Raw genomic sequence first — 18,922 nt, forward strand, 5'->3', positions numbered from 1 at the left:
GAGCAGAAATAAATGTAATAGAGAACATGAAAATAATTGAGAAAATCAACAAAACCAGAAGCTGCTTCTATGAGAAAATCAATAAGATTGATGGACCCTTAGCAAGACTGACAAAAAGAAGAAGAGAGAGGATGCAAATAAATAAGATCAGAAATGGAAGAGGAGACATAACCACTAACATCACAGAAATAAAGGAAGTAATGACAGGATACTATGAACAACTTTATGCTAATAAATACAACAATGTAGATGAAATGAACAACTTTCTAGAAAGGCATGAACAACCAACTTTGATGCAAGATGAAATAGATGACCTCAACAAACCAATCACAAGTAAAGAAAACGAATCAGTGATTGAGAAGCTCCCCCAGAAGAAAAGTCCAGGACCAGATGGCTTCACATGTGAACTCTACCAAACATTCAAGACAGAATTAGTACGAATCCTGCTCAAACTCTTCAAAAAAAGAGGAGGGAAAGCTACCTAACTCATTCTACGAAGCCAACATCACCCTCATACCAAAGCCAGACAAAGATTTTACAAGAAAACTACACACCAATCTCTCTAACGAATATAGATGCAAAAATCCTCAACAAAATTCTAGCAAATCAAATCCAGCAACACATAAAAGAATTATACATCATGACCAAGTAGGATTCACCCCAGGTATGCAAGGATGGTTCAACATAAGAAAATCAATTAATGTAATACAGCATATCAACAAATCAAAGTAGAAAAACCACACAATCATCTTGATTGATGCCAAAAAGGTATTTGACAAAATTCAACATCCTTTCCTGTTGAAAACACTTCAAAGGAAAGGAATAGAAGGGAACTTCTTAAAAATGATAAAAGGAGTATATGAAAAACCCACAGCTAACATCATCCTCAATGGGGAAAAACTGAAAACTTTCTCCCTAAGATCAGGAACAAGACAAGGATGTCCACTATTACCACTGTTAATCAACACTGTGTTGGAAGTTCTAGCCAGAGCAATTAGACAAGAAAAAGAATTAAGGCATCAGAATTGGAAAGGAAGAATTAAAACTCTGTTTGCAGATGATATGATACTATATGTCGAAAACCCCGAAAAATCCACAGCAAAACCACAAGAGCTAATAAATGAGTACAGCAAAGTGGCAGGTTACAAAATCAACACTCAAAAATTTGTAGTGTTTCTATACACTAGTAATGAACAACCTGAGGGGGATATCGAGAAAAGAATTCCATTTACAATTGCAACCAAAAGAAAAAAACATTTAGGAATAAATTTAACTAAAGAGACAAAAGACCTATATAAAAAAACTACAAGAAATTGTTAAAAGAAATCACAGAAGACCTAAATAGATGGAAGGGCATACCATGTACATGTATTGGAAGACTAAATATAGTTAAGATGTCAATTCCACCTAAATTGATCTACAGATTTAATGTAATACCAATTAAAATCTCAAAAGCTTACTCTTCAGAAATAGAAAAACCAATAAACAATTTTTTTTGGAAGGGCAGGGTGCCCCAAATAGCTAAAAGTATCCTGAGAAATAAAAGTGAAGTTGGAGGTCTCATGCTACCTGACTTTAAGTCGTATTATGAAGTTACAGTGGTCAAAACAGCATGGTACTGGCATAATGATAGATAAACTGACCAATGGAATAGAATAGAGTGTTAAGATATAGACCCTCTCATTTATGGACAATTGATCTTTGATAAGGCAGTCAAGCCAATCACCTGGGACAGAACAGTCTTTTCAATAAATGGTGCCTAGAGAACTGGATATCCATGTGCAAAAGAATGAAAGACGATCCATATCTCACACCCTATACAAAAGTTAACTCAAAATGGATCAAAGACCTAAACATTAGGTCTAAGACCATAAAACAGTTAGAAGAAAATGTAAAGAAATATCTTATAAATCTTATACTAGAAGGCAGTTTCCTAGACCTTACACTCAAAGCAAGAGCATTGAAGAAATAAATAAATAAATGGGACCTCCTCAAAATTAAACACTTTAGTTCATCAAAGAACTTCGTCAAGAAAGTAAAAAAGACAGCCTACACTATAGGAGACATCATTTGGAAATGATATGTCTGATAAAGGTCTAGTATCCAGAATATATAAAGAGATTGTTCAACTCAACAACAAAAAGACAGCCAACCCAATTACAAAATGGGCAAAAGACTTGAACAGACACTTCTCAGAAGAGGAAATACAAATGGACAAAAGGCACATGAAGAGATGCTCAACTTCCCTGGCTATTAGAGAAATGCAAATCAAAACCACAATGAGATATCAGCTCACATCTACCAGAATCGCCATTATCAATAAAACAGAAAATGACAAGTGCTGGAGAGGATGTGGAGAAAGAGGCACACTTATTCACTGTTGGTGAGAATGTCAAATGGTACAACCGCTGTGGAAGGCAGTGTGGCGGTTCCTCAAAAAGCTAAATATAGAATTGCCATATGACCCGGCAATACCATTGCTAGGTATCTACTCAGAAGACATGAGAGCAAGGACACAAACAGACATTTGCACACTAATGTTTATAGCAGCATTATTTACAATTGCAAAGAGATGGAAATAGCCAAAATGTCCATCAACAGACGAGTGGCTAAACAAACTGGTATATACATATGATGGAATATTATGCAGCTGTAAGACAGAATAAAGTCATGAAGTATGTAACAACACGGATGGACCTTAAGGACATTATGCTGAGTAAGATAAGCCAGAAACAAAAGGACAAATACTGTATGGTCTCACTGATATGAACTGACATTAGTGAATAAACTTGGAGAATTTCATTGGTAACAGAGACCATCAGGAGATAGAAATAGGGTAAGATATTGGGTAATTGGAGCTGAAGGGATACAGATTGTGCAACAGGACTAAATGTAAAAACTCAGAAATGGACAGCACAATACTACCTAACCATAATTCAATTATGTTAAAACACTGAATGAAGCTGCATGTGAGAATGATAGAGGGAGGAGGGCTGGGGGCACAAATGAAATCAGAAAGAAAGATAGATGATAAAGACTGAGATGGTATAATCTAGGAATGCCTAGAGTGTATAATGATAGTGACAAAATGTACAAATTTTAAAAATGTTTTTGCATGAGGAAGAACAAAGGAATGTTATTACTGAAGGATGCTGAAAATAGATGGTAATTAATATTTAAAAATTTTAATGTAGGTGTGAGACTAAAGCAAAAAATGTTTATTTGGTACAAAATTTATATGTTGACTAGTGCATTTCCTAATATAACTTATGTAGACAGCTTAATTAAACACCATAAGTACACGGAACCTTGAGTAGGACATGAGATTTTGTTGGTTTGTCCACAGTGATGCCCTGATAAATCCCGGAGTGATTTGAACAGTGAATAACAAAGTATTTGCAAACTCCCCTTTGGGGAATGGTGAGAAAGGGGGAAAATTCAGCTTCCCCAAGTTGAACTCTTGATACTCTCATAAGCAGTGAGGACAACTAAAGCTATAGGCTGAGCCCCCAATCTTGGGGGTTGTTCATATGAAACTTAAGTCCACAAAGGATAGGTCAAGCCTTCTTAAAATTAGGCCTAAGAGGCACACCCAAGAGAACCTCTTTTGTTGCTCAGATGTGGCCTCTCTCTCCAGCCAACACAACAAGCAAACTCATCACCTTCCCCCTGTCTACGTGTGACCTGATTCCTAGGGGTATGGACCTTCTTGGCAACATGGGACAGAAATCCTAGAATGAGCTGAGACTTAGCATCAAGGGATTGAGAAAACCTTCTCGACCAAAAGGGGGAAGACTGAAATGAGAGAAAATAAAGTGTCAGTGGCTGAGAGATTCCAAACAGAGTCGAGAGGTTATCCTGGAGGTTATTCTTATGCATTAAACAGATATCACCTTGTTAGTCAAGATGTAATGGAGAGGCTGGAGGAAACTGCGTGAAATGTAGAGCTGTGTTCCAGTAGCCATGTTTCTTGAAGATGATTGTATAATGATATAGCTTTCACAATGTGATTGTCTGATTGTGAAAACCTTGTGTCTGATGCTCCTTTTATCTACCTTATCAACAGATGAGTAAAATATATGGAATAAAAATAAATAATAGGGGGAACAAATGTTAAAAAAAAAAATCACAAAGACTTAACCCAGCAAAGCAAATTATCTCTACAGACAAGATAAAAATATGGGCTGGATGCTAATATAATTTTGTGGATTTGTATCTCATAGAATAACACTGTCTAAAGGAAGATGGGCTGAACAGCAATTGGAAATATTTCTAATGAGCTTTATCCCCTCCTTGCCTAGTTTAACAATTCTGTTAATGATCTGAATAATGACTTAGAAACTCACAGTACCTGCAAATGTTATTAGCATATAATGTAGATGAGAGAATCAAGAATCTAAAAGACCTGAAAAAGGCTACAGATTACATTGATCGCGCTGTTAATAATAATAAATTTAAAGTCTGATGACTAGGATTCAGATATGTTACAACACATGGAGAAATGGTGTTTAGTTGAGAAGACTTAAGAAAGCTAATTCAGATTCTGGGAAGCAAGATAGCAGCATAGTGATGTGTGGAATTTGGTTCATCCTCCAGAGCAGTTAGCCAAGTAGCCAGAAATGACACAGAAAAACTGCTGGGTAAACATCAGTGATCCGACACACGGCGTACACCAGTGAGGACCAGGTGGAACGGCTGAGATTCCACATAGAACTATAAGTGTCCCAAGACACGGAAGCGGGCATGCCTCTGCCATGGACACATCAGGCTGGTTCCCCAAGGGGAAAGGAAACAGAATTTACAGGTAGCAACAGCTTAGCTCAACCAAGCTCCAACTGTGGAATTAACTAACAAATTCTTACTACTGGAAACAGACCCCTAGCACAGATAAACCTGGCATAAGTACTAAAGTAATTAGGAGTTTTTGCCCCAGCAGAGAGGGGGCGGGGCTGACAAAAAACAATAACAACAACAACAAAAATAAAAAACAGAAGCTTTTTGAGTTGGACAAGCACAAAATATTGGAAAAGGGGTGGACCATAAAAATAGGGGTCACAGAGAGCCTGGAGATACATAGAGCCACACACCAATTCAAGCTCTTGATTGACAAACCCAAGGAACTCAAGCTCTTCACTGACAAACCTGAGGAGGAGGGGCCAGGCTCTGAAAAGGCTTTTTTTGCTTTTTTTTTTTTTTTACTTCTTAACAGCTCATTAGATAGAACTGCAAGTATTTAGAGGCTCAAGTACTGCCCCAGGCAAAGGGGGGGGGTGGGGCCCAGTTCAAGTGGAGTCCTTCCTTCAAGGAATTCAGGCCCCAGGGGTTAGAAACTGAAGCAATTAAAGCCCACTACTGCCTAACCTCTGTCTCAACCATGTTCCTGGCAGGGAGAGGTGCTGAAATTAAAGGCACCGCAACACTTTAAGCTGGTAGGAAGCAATGGGCAGACAAGTGCCACATGCTAGGCAGAACAGGAAAAGCAGAGAGTCTAGAGGCTTTACAGGAAAGTCTGACAACCAGCTGTCTCACCCCCGGGGAAAACTGATGCTGGCTACTTTCTCCTTCTGAGAAGTAGGCCTGTCTGGTCTGGGAAAATCTGACTATAGTTTATATTATCTGAGGAGACTCTCCTCACAAAAAAAAAAAAAAAAAAGGCTCCATATAGGCAGGACAAGAAACAGAAAAACAGGAACTGAAAAATTCTGAAAGAGAACCTATGCTAGAGATCTAGAATAAGTTGAAATGAACGTCAAAGAACAAATAGAGAACAAAGCCATCCAGCAAGAATATCCAAGGTAAAAAAGTGAAAACACTTCCAGAAGAAACTAATTAAGGAAATCAAATGCCCAGATGCTAGCAAAAAAATAAGTCATACTAGGAAAATTGAAGATACGACCCAGTCAAAGAGACAAACAAACACTTCAAATGAGATACAGGAGTAGAAACAACTAATTCAGGTTGTTTGAACAGACATGAAAAATCTCATAAAAAATCAAATCAATGAATTGAGGGAGGATATAAAGAAGACATTGGACAAACATAGAGAAGAACTAAAAAATTTGAAAAAACAAATCACAGAACTTATGGGAATGAAAGGCATAATAAAAGATGAAAAAAAAAACAATGGAAACCTACAACAATAGATTTGAAGAGGCAGAGGAAGAGAGGATTCCTGAACTAGAGGACTGGACATCAGAAATCCAACAAAGAAAAGCAAATATAGGGAAAAGAATGGAAAAATATGACCAGGGTCTCAGAGAATGGATTGACAACATGAAGCACATGAATATACGTGTTGTGGGTGTTCTGGAAGAAGAAAAGAAGGGAAAAGGAGGAAAAAGACTAATGGAGGAAATAAACACTGAAAATTTCCCATCTTTCATGAAAGACATAAAATTACAATCAATAAGTGCAGCATATCCGAAACAGAATAGATCCAAACATACATATTCCAAGACACTTACTAATCAGATCGTCAAATGTCAAAGACAAAGACAGAACTTTGAAAGTAGCAAGAGAAAAACACTCCATCATATACAAGGAAAGCTCGATAAGAATATGTGTGGATTTCTTAGCAGAAACCAAAGAGGTGAGAAGGCAATGGTATGATATATTTAAGATTCTGACAGAGAAAAACTGCCAACCAAGAATCCTATACCCAGTAAAATTATCCTTCAAAAATGAGGGGACCATGTAGGAGAACCAGGTTTGATTTACAGCCCATATATCCCCCCCCCCCCCAGAAAAAATCTGCAAATGCTGCCACAATAAGGGGATAGTCACCTGGAAAAATGTGACCCCCATCATATAGCATACAAAAAAAAAAAAAACATTGAGAGGAGGTTAAAATAATTCTAGACAAACAATTACTGAGAGAATTTGTGACTAAGAAACCAGCTCTGCAAGAAATACTTAAGGGAGCACTACAGGCATATATACAGGATAAAGCAGGACAGCGAGGTCTGGAGAAGAGTGTAGAAATGAAGACTATCAGTAAAGGTAAAAACAGAAAAAAAATTAAATATCACATGAAATTCAAAAGACAAAATGGTAGAAGAAAGTACTGCCTTTGCAGTAAAAACATTAAATTTAATGGATTAAACTCCCCATTCAAAAGACACAGACTGGCAGAGTGGATTAAAAAGCAAGACCCATCTATATAATTTCTACAAGAGACTCATTTTACACCCAAGGACAAAAGTAGATTGAAAGTGAAAGACTGGGAAAAGATATTTCATTCAAACAAAAACCAGAAAAGTGCAGGGGTAGCTACAGATAATATTCAGCAAATTAGACGTCAAATGTAAAACAATTAAAAGAGACAAAGAAGGACACTATGTATTAGTGAAAGAACAATTCAATGAGAAGAAATAACAATCAGAAATATTTAGGCACTGAGCCAGAGTGCTCCAAAATACATGAGGCAAACACTGATAACACCAAAGGGAGAAGTAGACACCTCTACCATAATAGTTGGAGACTTTAATTCCCACGTCATCAATGGACAGAACCTCAAGATGCAGGTAGAATAAGGAAACAAATTTTTGAGTAATAAGATAAATGAACTAGACTTAACAGACATTTACAGAATATTATACCCCACAACAGCAGGATACACATTTTTCTCAAGTTCTCATGGATCATTCTCAAGGATAGATCATATGCTGGGTCACAAAACAAGTCTTGATAAATTTAAAAAGACTGAAATTGTACAAAACACTTTCTCAGATCATAATGGAATGAAGTTGGAAATCAATTACAGGCAGAAGGCCAGAAAGTTCACAAATACATAGAAGCTAAACAATATACTCTTAAACAACCAGTGGGTCAAGGAAGAAATTACAAGAGAAATCAGTAAATATCTTGAGGCAAGTGAAAATGAAAACACAATATACCAAAATTTATGGGATGCAGCAAAGGCAGTGTTAAGAGGGAAATTTATTGCCTTAAATGCCAATATTAAAAAATAAAGAGCAAAAATCGAGTAATTAACTGTTTACTTGGAAGAACTAGAGAAAGAATAGCAAAGTAACCCCAAAGCAAACAGAAGGAAAGAAATTACAAAGATCAGAAGAGAAATAAATGAACAAAAGGAGAATATGAAAACAACAGAGAAAATAAACAAAGTCAGAAGTCAGTTCTTTGAGAAAATATATAAAATTGATGGACCCTTAGCTAGGCTGACCAAAAAATAAAAAGAGAGAGGACGCAAATAAAAACAGAAATGGAAAAGGGGACATGATCACTGATCTGCAGAAGCCAAGAGTTTAAAGCAAGACCTACAGAATTTGTTGCAAGCTGCTGGCCTCAGGATGGTGGTGGTAAACTGTGGAGATTGTTATGTAGAGCAGTCTGGGAGGAAGAGAATATTTACCTAAAACAGTTATGTTAAGTATGAAGAACACTGTGAGATAAGAATCTTGCTCCCTCAGGAAATGCCTGCATATCTATTGACATCCTGTGGTATATAACTAGGATCTGGTTGAGAATAAAGTTGTCTGAAGTCTGTCTGAAGTAAACTCAAGCTTCAGACCCCCTGAGCCCATCTGTGTCTTTCTTTCTCTACTTCTTCCTTTCTTTCTTTCTCATCATTCCTTAATATCCTTCGAGCTCCGTTTCAATAGGAAGCAACATTTGGCACCCAACGTGGGGCTCGAAGAAGAAGACTCCAAATCAATATTAAGGAACCAAGGAAAAGTCTCATTAGAGGCACGTGTGTCCAGCCGATAGAAGAGGACTCGAGTCATATTGGTAAAGTAAGCATTTTCCTTGGATCATCAGGGTAACAGGTAATCATAATAGGCAGCTGGAGGAGTATGTGTGTGTGTTAAAGCTACTGGGGTGCCTGTTAAAACATCTGAATTAGTAAGCTTATTTGATCTCATTCAAAAACATTGTTGTTGGTTTCAGCCTTAAGGCCATAATGTTTTAAATCTTAAGTAATGGAAATTGGTTATGAAGGCTTTGCAGTGAACATAACAAAACAGGGAAAATATTCCTGTTTCTATTTGGTTATTGTGTTCAGTTAGGCAATGAACTACCTGGCTCATGCTTTGTCTTAAACTCTAAGTTGTGTTTCTTCTCAATCTCCCACTACCACTTCTTACCCTGTTTCGACAGTTGCTTGAGCCAGACTCGGCAACTGGCGCCCGAACAAGGATCTAATAAGGGAACTCTTAAAGCATAAAGTGAGGAGATGCTCCAGGAACATCCACTACAAATACTACAGGCGGGCCTTTTTGGGTTGAGCAGTGGCCCTTATCTGTAGAGAGGTTTGAGGCTCTGACTCGGTTGATTTGGGAACAGTTTGGAGCAGGACGTTTAGAGGAATCTGGTGGTTCTTGGAATTCTCCAATATTTTTTGCAGGAGGGAGGTCAGGAAAATGGAGAATGTTGACTGATTTGATAAAAGTTGATACTCTGGTTCAGCCTATGGAGTCATTGCAGCCTGGCTTGTCCACACCAGTTGTAATTTCTAAGAACTGATTTATTATGATAGATTTTAAAAATTGCTTCTTTGCCATGCCTTTGGCAGAGCAGGATAAAGAAAGATTGGTTTCTGGGCTTGTTCTTGATGGGCTGCCTTTATATAGGGATTCATGTACACCTGAGTCAGAAAGTATTCAGTGAGAAAGGTGCCATACCAAACGGGGGTCAGTGCTCATTGATGGTTCCTGCGGCAGGTTGGTCCCCAACGGGGTGTGCAGTTCGAGATTGTAGTTCTGACTCAAGGTATTCTGTTAGGTTACCTTTGTTTAGTCTGAATGATTATTGTATGAGATTTATACCAATGCTACAGGTAAAGTCTTGTGACAGAGAGTGGGAATGGTAGCCCCATCTTCTTTTGTTGGCTTAAATTCTCGACAGGCAGTGGTTTGGAAACTGGCTCCTATTCATATTTTTAAATGAAATATATTTTAAGAACTTTAAAACTAAAAATTCTTGTTAAAAACTATATATTGATAGTTAATGCACATTTGAAACATTAAAGTATTTTAAGTATTTAACATTCTAACAAATTTAATTTTGATGGTAATTACATATGTGGTAAAATATTTGTTCAAAGTAATGATTTAAGTATGAAAAATATGAAAGATGTATTTTTATTAATAGGAAAACAGGATAGTTTTATCCTAAAATGAATAACTGTTACTAAATGAGAAAAATATGGGACAAAGCCTAAACTAATATAATAAGTACTGAGGGTTTGTAAAAATGGAAATTCTGGTTAAAATCAAGAAAGATTTAATGAGTCTAAAATGACAACGTTTTCTTGGACTCTTAGGCTGTTCTAATGAAAAGATATAAAAAAAATTTTTTTTCTAAATAATTAGTTAAAAAGCAGAGAGTCTGTGTTTTATCAAAATAACTTATATTAACTTTTATCATGTTGTTATCTGTATAAAAAATACTGATTTTCTCCTGGGTATCATCATACTGGCAAAAACTGCTTCTTGCCCTAAACCAGGTGGCTTAATCTATTAATCTAAGTACTATTACTATAAATGAATCTATTACTGACTAAATAATATTCAAATCATTTAAATACCTAAATTCCTTTAAGCCAAAATACTTAAATGCTTTGTCCAGTGTTTATATAAACTATATATGTATAAACTAAATTTATCCCAAGATAACCATGGCTTATATTGGAAGCAGATCAGATTTGACGGTTGAATGCAAGGAAAAAATATACTTGTGGAGTCTTTTTTGTTCACCTGATATTGCCATTACATGCAACTGATACTGCTATCACATGACCTTGGTAAGAAATAGTTAAAATGTACACTCTAGCTGGGAAGACCGGCTATCCCCCCAGAAGGAGGTGTACTTTAATAAAGATATCTAGGTCCCAGGAAGCTCCTCTTGGTCCCTAGCCAGTTCCCAGAGGACCCAACTGGGCCCGGTCATGTAAGCAAATCTGAATTTGGCCACTATTGTGAGAAAATATCATAAAAACTGCATGAAATAAATTTAAAATTAGCAAAAATGCACAACCAATTATAAAGAATCCACATTCTTGCATTCCTTTTCAATCAATCCAATGAATTCAATTTTAAAAATCTGGTCATTTACTATGGGTACATGTCACTATTGACACTCTGCTTTCATTTTTGCTACCGTCCACTTTAGGGATTCCTAATTATATATTATAAAACTTGTTTGATATTTTACAAGGAGATTCTGATTTATTAAGCAAAAGGCAGTTAACAGCTGCAGCTGAATGAGAGTTACAATTAATTGAACAATGCATTCAAAAAGGACAGCTTGTTCAAATAGATCTAAAAAGCCTGTTGATTTTATTATTTTCTTTACCTTACAATCTCCCACAGGCCTATTTTAGCAAGATGGTGTTTTAAAATGGATTTTTTTACCAAACAATTGACAAAAATGTTTAAATACATATTTGCAAAAGATTATTTCTTTAATAGTCAAAGATCACCAAAGATATTATCAATTAAGAGGTCATAATCCTAATTGCATAGTGTGTGATCTCACAAAGGAAGAGGTTCAAAGTCTATATATTTTCAATACCTCTTGGCAAATAGCATTAAGTGACTTTAAAGGACAAATGAATAATCATTTGCTATGTCAAAACTTTTACAATTTTTAAAAATGAACGCAATGGATTTTGCCTAAAATAGTTCCAGCTTCCCTGCTAGCTATTACTGTCTTTACCAATGATAATATTAATGGGAAGGCTGCATATGTCACCCCAGTGGAAAACAAGTTAGAAAATGCCTTATACCTCAGCCCAGCTTACTGAATTAGCAGCTGTAATTCAAGTATTGCAAAGTTTTCCACAATCTCTTGCTATTGTTTCTGATTTTGAATATGTTTACCAAACAGTTACTCACATTGAGATGGCTTCTTTGTTTGAAAGAGATGAACTCTCCTGAATGTTTTTACATTTACAAACATTAATCAGAAGTCAAATTAATCCTCTTTATCGTGGATATAAAGAGCTCATACCAATCTTCCAGGTCCTTTGTCATTACAAAATCAGCAAGCAGATACTCTTGTGGGGGTACTGCAAGATCCCACAACACTTCACAAATTAACCCATATCAATAGCAAAGGGCTGCGAAAGAAATTTCCATCTTTATCTAAACAGCAAGTTCAGGAAAACGGACAATGGTCCTGCTTATACAGGAAAACAATTTCATAAATTTTGTACTACTTTTAATATTACTCATATTACAGGAATTCCACACAATCCCTCAGGGCAAGGAATTATTGAATGAGCAAACCGGACGCTAAAGTCTATGCTTTTAAAACAAAAAGGGGGAGACGATGATCAGGAGGATGATGTTATGAAAATAAGTACTCCTAAAGATCAATTAGCAAAGGCATTGTTTACTCTAAATTTTTTAAACATTTATGATAATTCATCACAGACTCCAGCAGAACAACATTTTAGCAATTTGGAAAAGAAAAATGATATATCCCAAACAGAACTGCAGCTGCAGTCAATCTACTGGAAAGATGTTCAAGATGATTTATGGAAACCAGGAATGGTAAAGGTGTGGGGTAGGGGATTTGCTCTTGTCATTGCAGATGACGGAACTTCAGTTTGGATTCCCTCGAAGAGAATAAAACCCAGACATATCGACCTGGACAAAAAATAACTAAATGGGTAATGTATACTATAGGACATAAATTTTGATTGCTGAAGGACAGGGACATATTTATACTTACTGGGATTATCTGTGAGCCCTAACATGGGCCAATCCAACTTTACCAAAATAACCTAAATACAAGTTTAGGATTCCCAGGTCCAGTAAGAAGAAAACTGGTGTCAAATTTAATTCCATTTTTAGAAAGACCTATATGCTTAACTCTATGGATACAAAGGATACTTCCCTGTTAGGTGGGAAAGAAAATTGGAACGGATGGCAGGCAGTCATGTCATATGGATCTAGCAGTTATCATAATTAATGATTCCTATGGAATTGTAAGATTCCCCTGTAGGGTTGAAGATAACAGACTATATGGATAGGCAAGCTAAACCAGAGTTATTACATAGAGGATGATTTGTGCCATGATTTGGGATGATAAATACATTATTCAGAGAAATTTATAGGGAATTTTCCTAGGACTGGGACCAATTTTCATAGTGAATTCTAGTAACTATAACTTCTCTTTAGCAGCCATAAACACTATATACAAATATGTATTAGAGATCCATATATACTTGTTAAAGTTCATATGTATATAAGAAATCAAACTTCTAATTGTGAAAATTATTCTCTATTCACTTGTCCCCAAGCATTTATGTTGCAGGAAAATGAGACGATTATAGCAGCAAGGAGAAGAGGTATTTGGCTGCCGGTGCAGATGTCAAGATCTTTGCAATCCTCTCCAGAAACACATATACTGATCCATTTGGCAAAAGAATATCTAAAAAGGACTAATAGACTAATTGGATTCATTACTGCATCTGTCATTGGAATCATTGGAAGCATCACAGTGGCTGCAGTCGCTGGAACAGCATTGCAACAAACTATACAGATGCAGCATTGTTAGAAAAACACCAATGAACTGTGGCATAGACAATCTCATTGATGAGCAAACTAATAATAGACTAAATGATATAGAAATGACATTGGTTCATATTGGAGATCAAATGTATAATTTAAATTTTTTACAAAGTTTAAAGTGTAAAAGGAATGAGAGCAGTTTTTGTATTACCTTCTTTTAACATATGGCCTGTCTGAAATAGAATGGGAAAAGGGAAAAGGCATCTTTTAAGGCTTTCAGATAGTTTAAGTCCTGATATCTTAGAATTACAAAAAAGGGGTATTAGAATGTAAATTAGAATAACCTACATGTAGCCTATGGAGGTAATGTTACACAATCACTTACCCAAGAGCTAAAAAATCTTAGGTTTGGGGCTGTTTATACCTCGCTTCCTCCTCAGCTGTGTTTAACAACAAAGAAAAAGGTGATTCTTGCAGAAACTCATTGGCTCCCTCCTGAATCAAAGTCAGAGAGCTTGACTGGCAGCCAATGACGGGTAAGACCCTTCAGAGCCTAAGGGCAACCTAAGACAGGCACGGTCACCTTTGCTTATAGTCACCCTAAAAAGGTGATTCTTGTTTTCCTCGGCTAATAAAATAAAAAGGGGGAAATGCAGAAGCCAAGAGTTTAAAGCAAGACCTACAGAATTTGTTGCAAGTTGCTGGCCTCGGGATGGCAGCGGTAAACTGTGGAGATTGTTATGTAGAGCAGTCTGGGAGGAAGAGAATGTTTACCCAAAACAGTTATGTTAAGTATGAAGAACACTGTGAGATAAGAATCTTGCTCCCTCAGGAAATGCCTGCATATCTATTGACATCCTGTGGTATATAACTAGGATCTGGTTGAGAATAAAGTTGTCTGAAGTCTGTCTGAAGTAAACTCAAGCTTCAGACCCCCTGAGCCCGTCTGTGTCTTTCTTTCTCTCCTTCTTCCTTTCTTTCTTTCTCATCATTCCTTAATATCCTTCGAGCTCTGTTTCAATAGGAAGCAACACTGATCCTGCAGAAATAAAGGACATAATGAGAGAATACTACGAGAGAATATACGGTAATAAAACTAGACAACACAGATGAAATGGACAACTTTCTAGAACCAACCAACATTGACTCGAGAAGAAACAGACGACCTCAACAAACCAATCACAAGTAAAGAGATTGAATCAGTCACCAAAGAAGCTCCCCAAAAAGAAAAGTCCAGGACCAGATGGCTTCACAAGTGAGTTCTATCAAGCATTCATGAAAGAATTAGTACAAACCCTGCTCAAACTCTTAAAAAAGAATGGAAGAAGAGAGAAACCTACCTAACTCGTCCTATGAAGCCAGCATCACCCTAATCCCAAAGCCAAAGATACTACAAGAAAAGAAAATTACATACCAATCTCAAATATAGATGAAAAATCCTCAACAAAATACTTGCAAATCAAATTCAGCAGCACACTGAAAGAATTTTACAGGGTATAAAATCAATGCCCCCAAATCAGTACTATTTCTATACACTAGTGATGAGTGATCTGAGGAGAAAATCAAGAAAAAAATTCAATTTACAGTAGCAACCAAAAGAATCAAATATTTAGGAATAAATTCAACTAAGGATACAAAAGAGCTAAACACAGAAAACTATAAGAAATTGCTAAAAGAAATCATGGAAAATGTAAATAAATGGAAAGGCATACCGTGTTCATGGACTGGAAGACTAAAAATATAGTTAAGATGTCAATTCCACACAAATTGATTTATAGATTCAATGCAATACCAATTAAAATCCCCAACAACTGAGTTTCCAGAAACAGAAAAGCCAGCAGCCAAATTTATTTGGAAGGGAAGGGTGCCTCGAATAGCTAAAAATATCTTGAGAAAAAAAATGAAGTGGGACATCTTGCACTGCCTGACCTTAAAGCATATTATGAAGCTACAATGGTCAAAACAGCATGGTACTGGCATCAAGATAGATATACTGACCAATGGAACTGAATTGAGTGTTCAGAAATAGACCCTCTCATTTGCGGACAACTGATCTCTGCCCTTCGATAAGGCAGTCAAGCCAACCCACCTGGGACAGAGCAGGTGGTATTTCAATAAATGGTATTTGGAGAACTGGATATCCATATGCAAAAGAATGAAACAGGATCCATATCTCATACCCTATATAAAAATGCACTCACAATGGATCAGAGACCTAGACATCAGCATTAAGACCATAAAACTTTTAGAAGAAAACATAGGGAAATATCTCATAAATCTTGCACTAGGAGGTGGTTTCCTAGACCTTACACCCAAAGCACAAGCATTGAAAAAAGAAATAGATAGATGGGATCTCCTCAAAATTAAAGACTGTGCATCTGAGAATTTTGTTAAAAATAAAAAGGCAGCCTACACAATGGAGACAACATTTGGATGTCATATATCAGATAAGGATTTAGTATACAGAATATATAAGGAGATTTTTCAACTCAATAACAAAAAGACAAACAACCCAATTAAAAAATGGGCAAAAGACATGAACAGACACTTCTCAGGAGAGGAAACACAAATGGCTAAAAGGCACATGAAAAGATGCTCAACATCACTGGCTATTAGGGACATGCAAATCAAAACCACAATGAGATATCATCTCACACCCACCAGAATCGCCATTAGCAAAAAACAGAAAACAACAAGCAATGGAGAGGATGTGGAGAAAGAGGCACACTGATTCACTGTTGGTGGGAATGTAAATGGTACAACCGCTCTGGAAGGCAGTTTGGTGGTTCTTCAGGAAGCTAAGTATAGAATTACCATATGATCCAGCAATTCCATTACTAGATATATATTCAGAGGAACTGAAGGCAAGGACATAAACAGATATTTGCATACCAATGTTTATAGCAGCATTATTTACAATTGCTAAGAGATGGAAACAGCCCAAATGTCCAACAAAGGATGAATGGGTAAACAAGCTGTGGTATATACATATGAAGGAATATTACAGAATTCAGAATAAAGTCATGAAGCATGTAACAACATGGATGAAGCTTGAGGACATTATGCTGAATGAAATTAGCCAGAAACAACAAGACAAATATTGTATGGTCTCACTAATATGAACAAAAATTAATGAGTGAACTTTGATAGCTGAAGTTAAGAACACAGGTTATCAGGAGATAGAAATAGGGTAGAGATTGGGCATTTGGTGCTGAAGGAATACAGATTGTACAACAGGACTGATTGTAAAAATTCAGAAATGAATAGCACAATACTACCTGATTGTAGCATAATAATATAAGTACACTGAATAAAGCTGAATGTGACTATGGTTGATGGAGAAGAGCTGGGGGCACATATGATACCAGAAGGAAAGACAGAGGATAAAGAGGATGAGGGAGAACAAATAAATATCAACATTGCAAGGTGTTGAAAATGGATGCAATACAGGAAAAAGTACAATCAATGCAAGCTAGGGTCTATAGTCAACAGCAACATTGTAATATGCTTCCACTGAATCTACCAAAGGTATTATGCCAGAATTAAATGTCAACAAGCAGGGGGCTTGAGGGTGGGGGTATGCATTCTATGCAGAAGAAAAGAAAACGTCTTCATATAGATTATAGTGACAAAGGCATGTCTATTTACTGAGGTGGGCTGTATGATGTGCAAAAACAAAATTGTTTAAAAATAAACAGAAAGAAACAAGTGCTGGAGAAAATGTAGAGAAAGAGATATACCTATTCACTGTTGGTAAGGGAATGAGAGGCATAGCCCCTCCGGAGGGCAGCATGGTCATTCCATAGGAGGCTAGGGTTGGGACTGTCATATGATCTTGCAACCCTGCTGCTAGGTATATACCTGTAGGAACTAAGAGTTCTCGAGTGAACATGAATGGACATTTGCACACTGGTGTTTATGGCAACAGTGTTCTCATTTTGTAATTTTGGAGGTGGCCTAAGGGTACAAGGATTGAGGAATAGAAGGGGGAACTGTGGTGTATACATACAACGGACTGCTGAATGGGAAGGAGGAATGAAGTTGTGAGGCATGCAACTAGGTGAATGAACCTTTATGTTTCTGAATAAAATGTCAGAAACAAAAAGACAAATATTAGTATGTCTCACTCATATGGAGTAACTATAATACAAACTTAGAGAACTGAAGTCAAGCATAGGTTATCAGGCTGGGGCCTACTGTAAAGTTCCTAGATTATAAACTCTTACAGCAGTCACATATATTTAGGAGTTGTAACTGATATTCCTACATTCTGAGATACTGAGCTACTTGTATATAACCTAGTTGTTCCCTGAAACTCTGGATGTATATGTGACACCTGAGACTCAGAGTTAGGGCACTGAAGCTATGAAAGTCAGCATTACCCATTCAGCAAGTGTTAAAAAAGCTGAAAAAATGACCAGCCTTTGTCTAAATATATGAATGAAGCTGATCTTGGTAGGACTAAGGTAAATCAGGATACTGAGTAAAGGATGATATGGCCCATATTTTCAAACTTCAATCTCTGTGTGAGACCAAAGGGAGAAATGTTTATTTGGTGCAAAATTTATATTTTGGGTAGCACATTATTTAATTTAACTTGTATGGTTAGTTTACCTGAACACCATAATTACGTGGAATCTTGAATAGGGCATGAGATCTTGTTAGTTTGTAGAGGTTAGTGTGATATTCCAATATATCCCTGGTAATTTGGGCAGAGAATAAAAAAGTATTTGTGAAGTCCTCCAGGGGAACAGGGAAGAAATAAGGAAATATTAAACTTCCCTATGTGGAGAACTCCTGATATTCTCACAAGCAGTAGGGACAACCAAGGCAAGGGCTGAGTCCTCAATCTTTGGGCTCACCCTTATGAAACTTATTCTTGCAAAGGAGAAGCTAAGCCTACTGATAATTATGCCTAAGAGTCCATTGACAGCAGACAGAAATTCATGTTGAGTGAAATATTCTAAGCCCCCCCCCCAAATCCTCTTTTTAAAAAAGGGGGTTTACAAAGCAATAAGCTGAGCCCTCAATCTGGGGGTCTATTCAGATGAAACTTAACCCCGCAAAGGATAAGCTAAGCCTACTTAAAATTAGGCCTAAGGGTCACCCCCAGAGAACCTCTTTTGTTGCTCAGATGTGGCCTCTCTCTCTAAGCCAACTTTGCAGCTCAACTCACTGCCCTCCCCACCATGTGGGACATGATTTTCAGGGGTGTAAATCTCCCTGGCAACATGAAACCTGACACCCAGGAATGAGCTAAGTTTATAATCAACCATTAAAATGAGTTTATTATTTCTTTTTTATAAATGAAGAGACTGCAGCTTGCAAGGATTAAGTAATCTAAAGTATAGCAGCTAGGAAGACATAGGAGCTAAAATTCAAACTCACAGCTCTGTCATAGCTTATATTCTACAAATAAAAGTAACAAATACTTATTTATA

The 18,922-nt window shown here is 36.8% G+C and overlaps 1 protein-coding gene across 3 annotated transcripts in view; it reads right to left on the reverse strand.

Annotated features, from left to right (window-relative positions):
* The window catches only part of AP1AR (adaptor related protein complex 1 associated regulatory protein), a 94,096-nt gene that overhangs the window by 6,102 nt on the left and 69,072 nt on the right, over nucleotides 1-18,922 (reverse strand). The gene's annotated exons all lie outside the window — the stretch shown is intronic.

Source organism: Tamandua tetradactyla, chromosome 24 (assembly GCF_023851605.1).
Source record: "Tamandua tetradactyla isolate mTamTet1 chromosome 24, mTamTet1.pri, whole genome shotgun sequence".
Classification (NCBI taxonomy): Eukaryota; Metazoa; Chordata; class Mammalia; order Pilosa; family Myrmecophagidae; genus Tamandua; species Tamandua tetradactyla.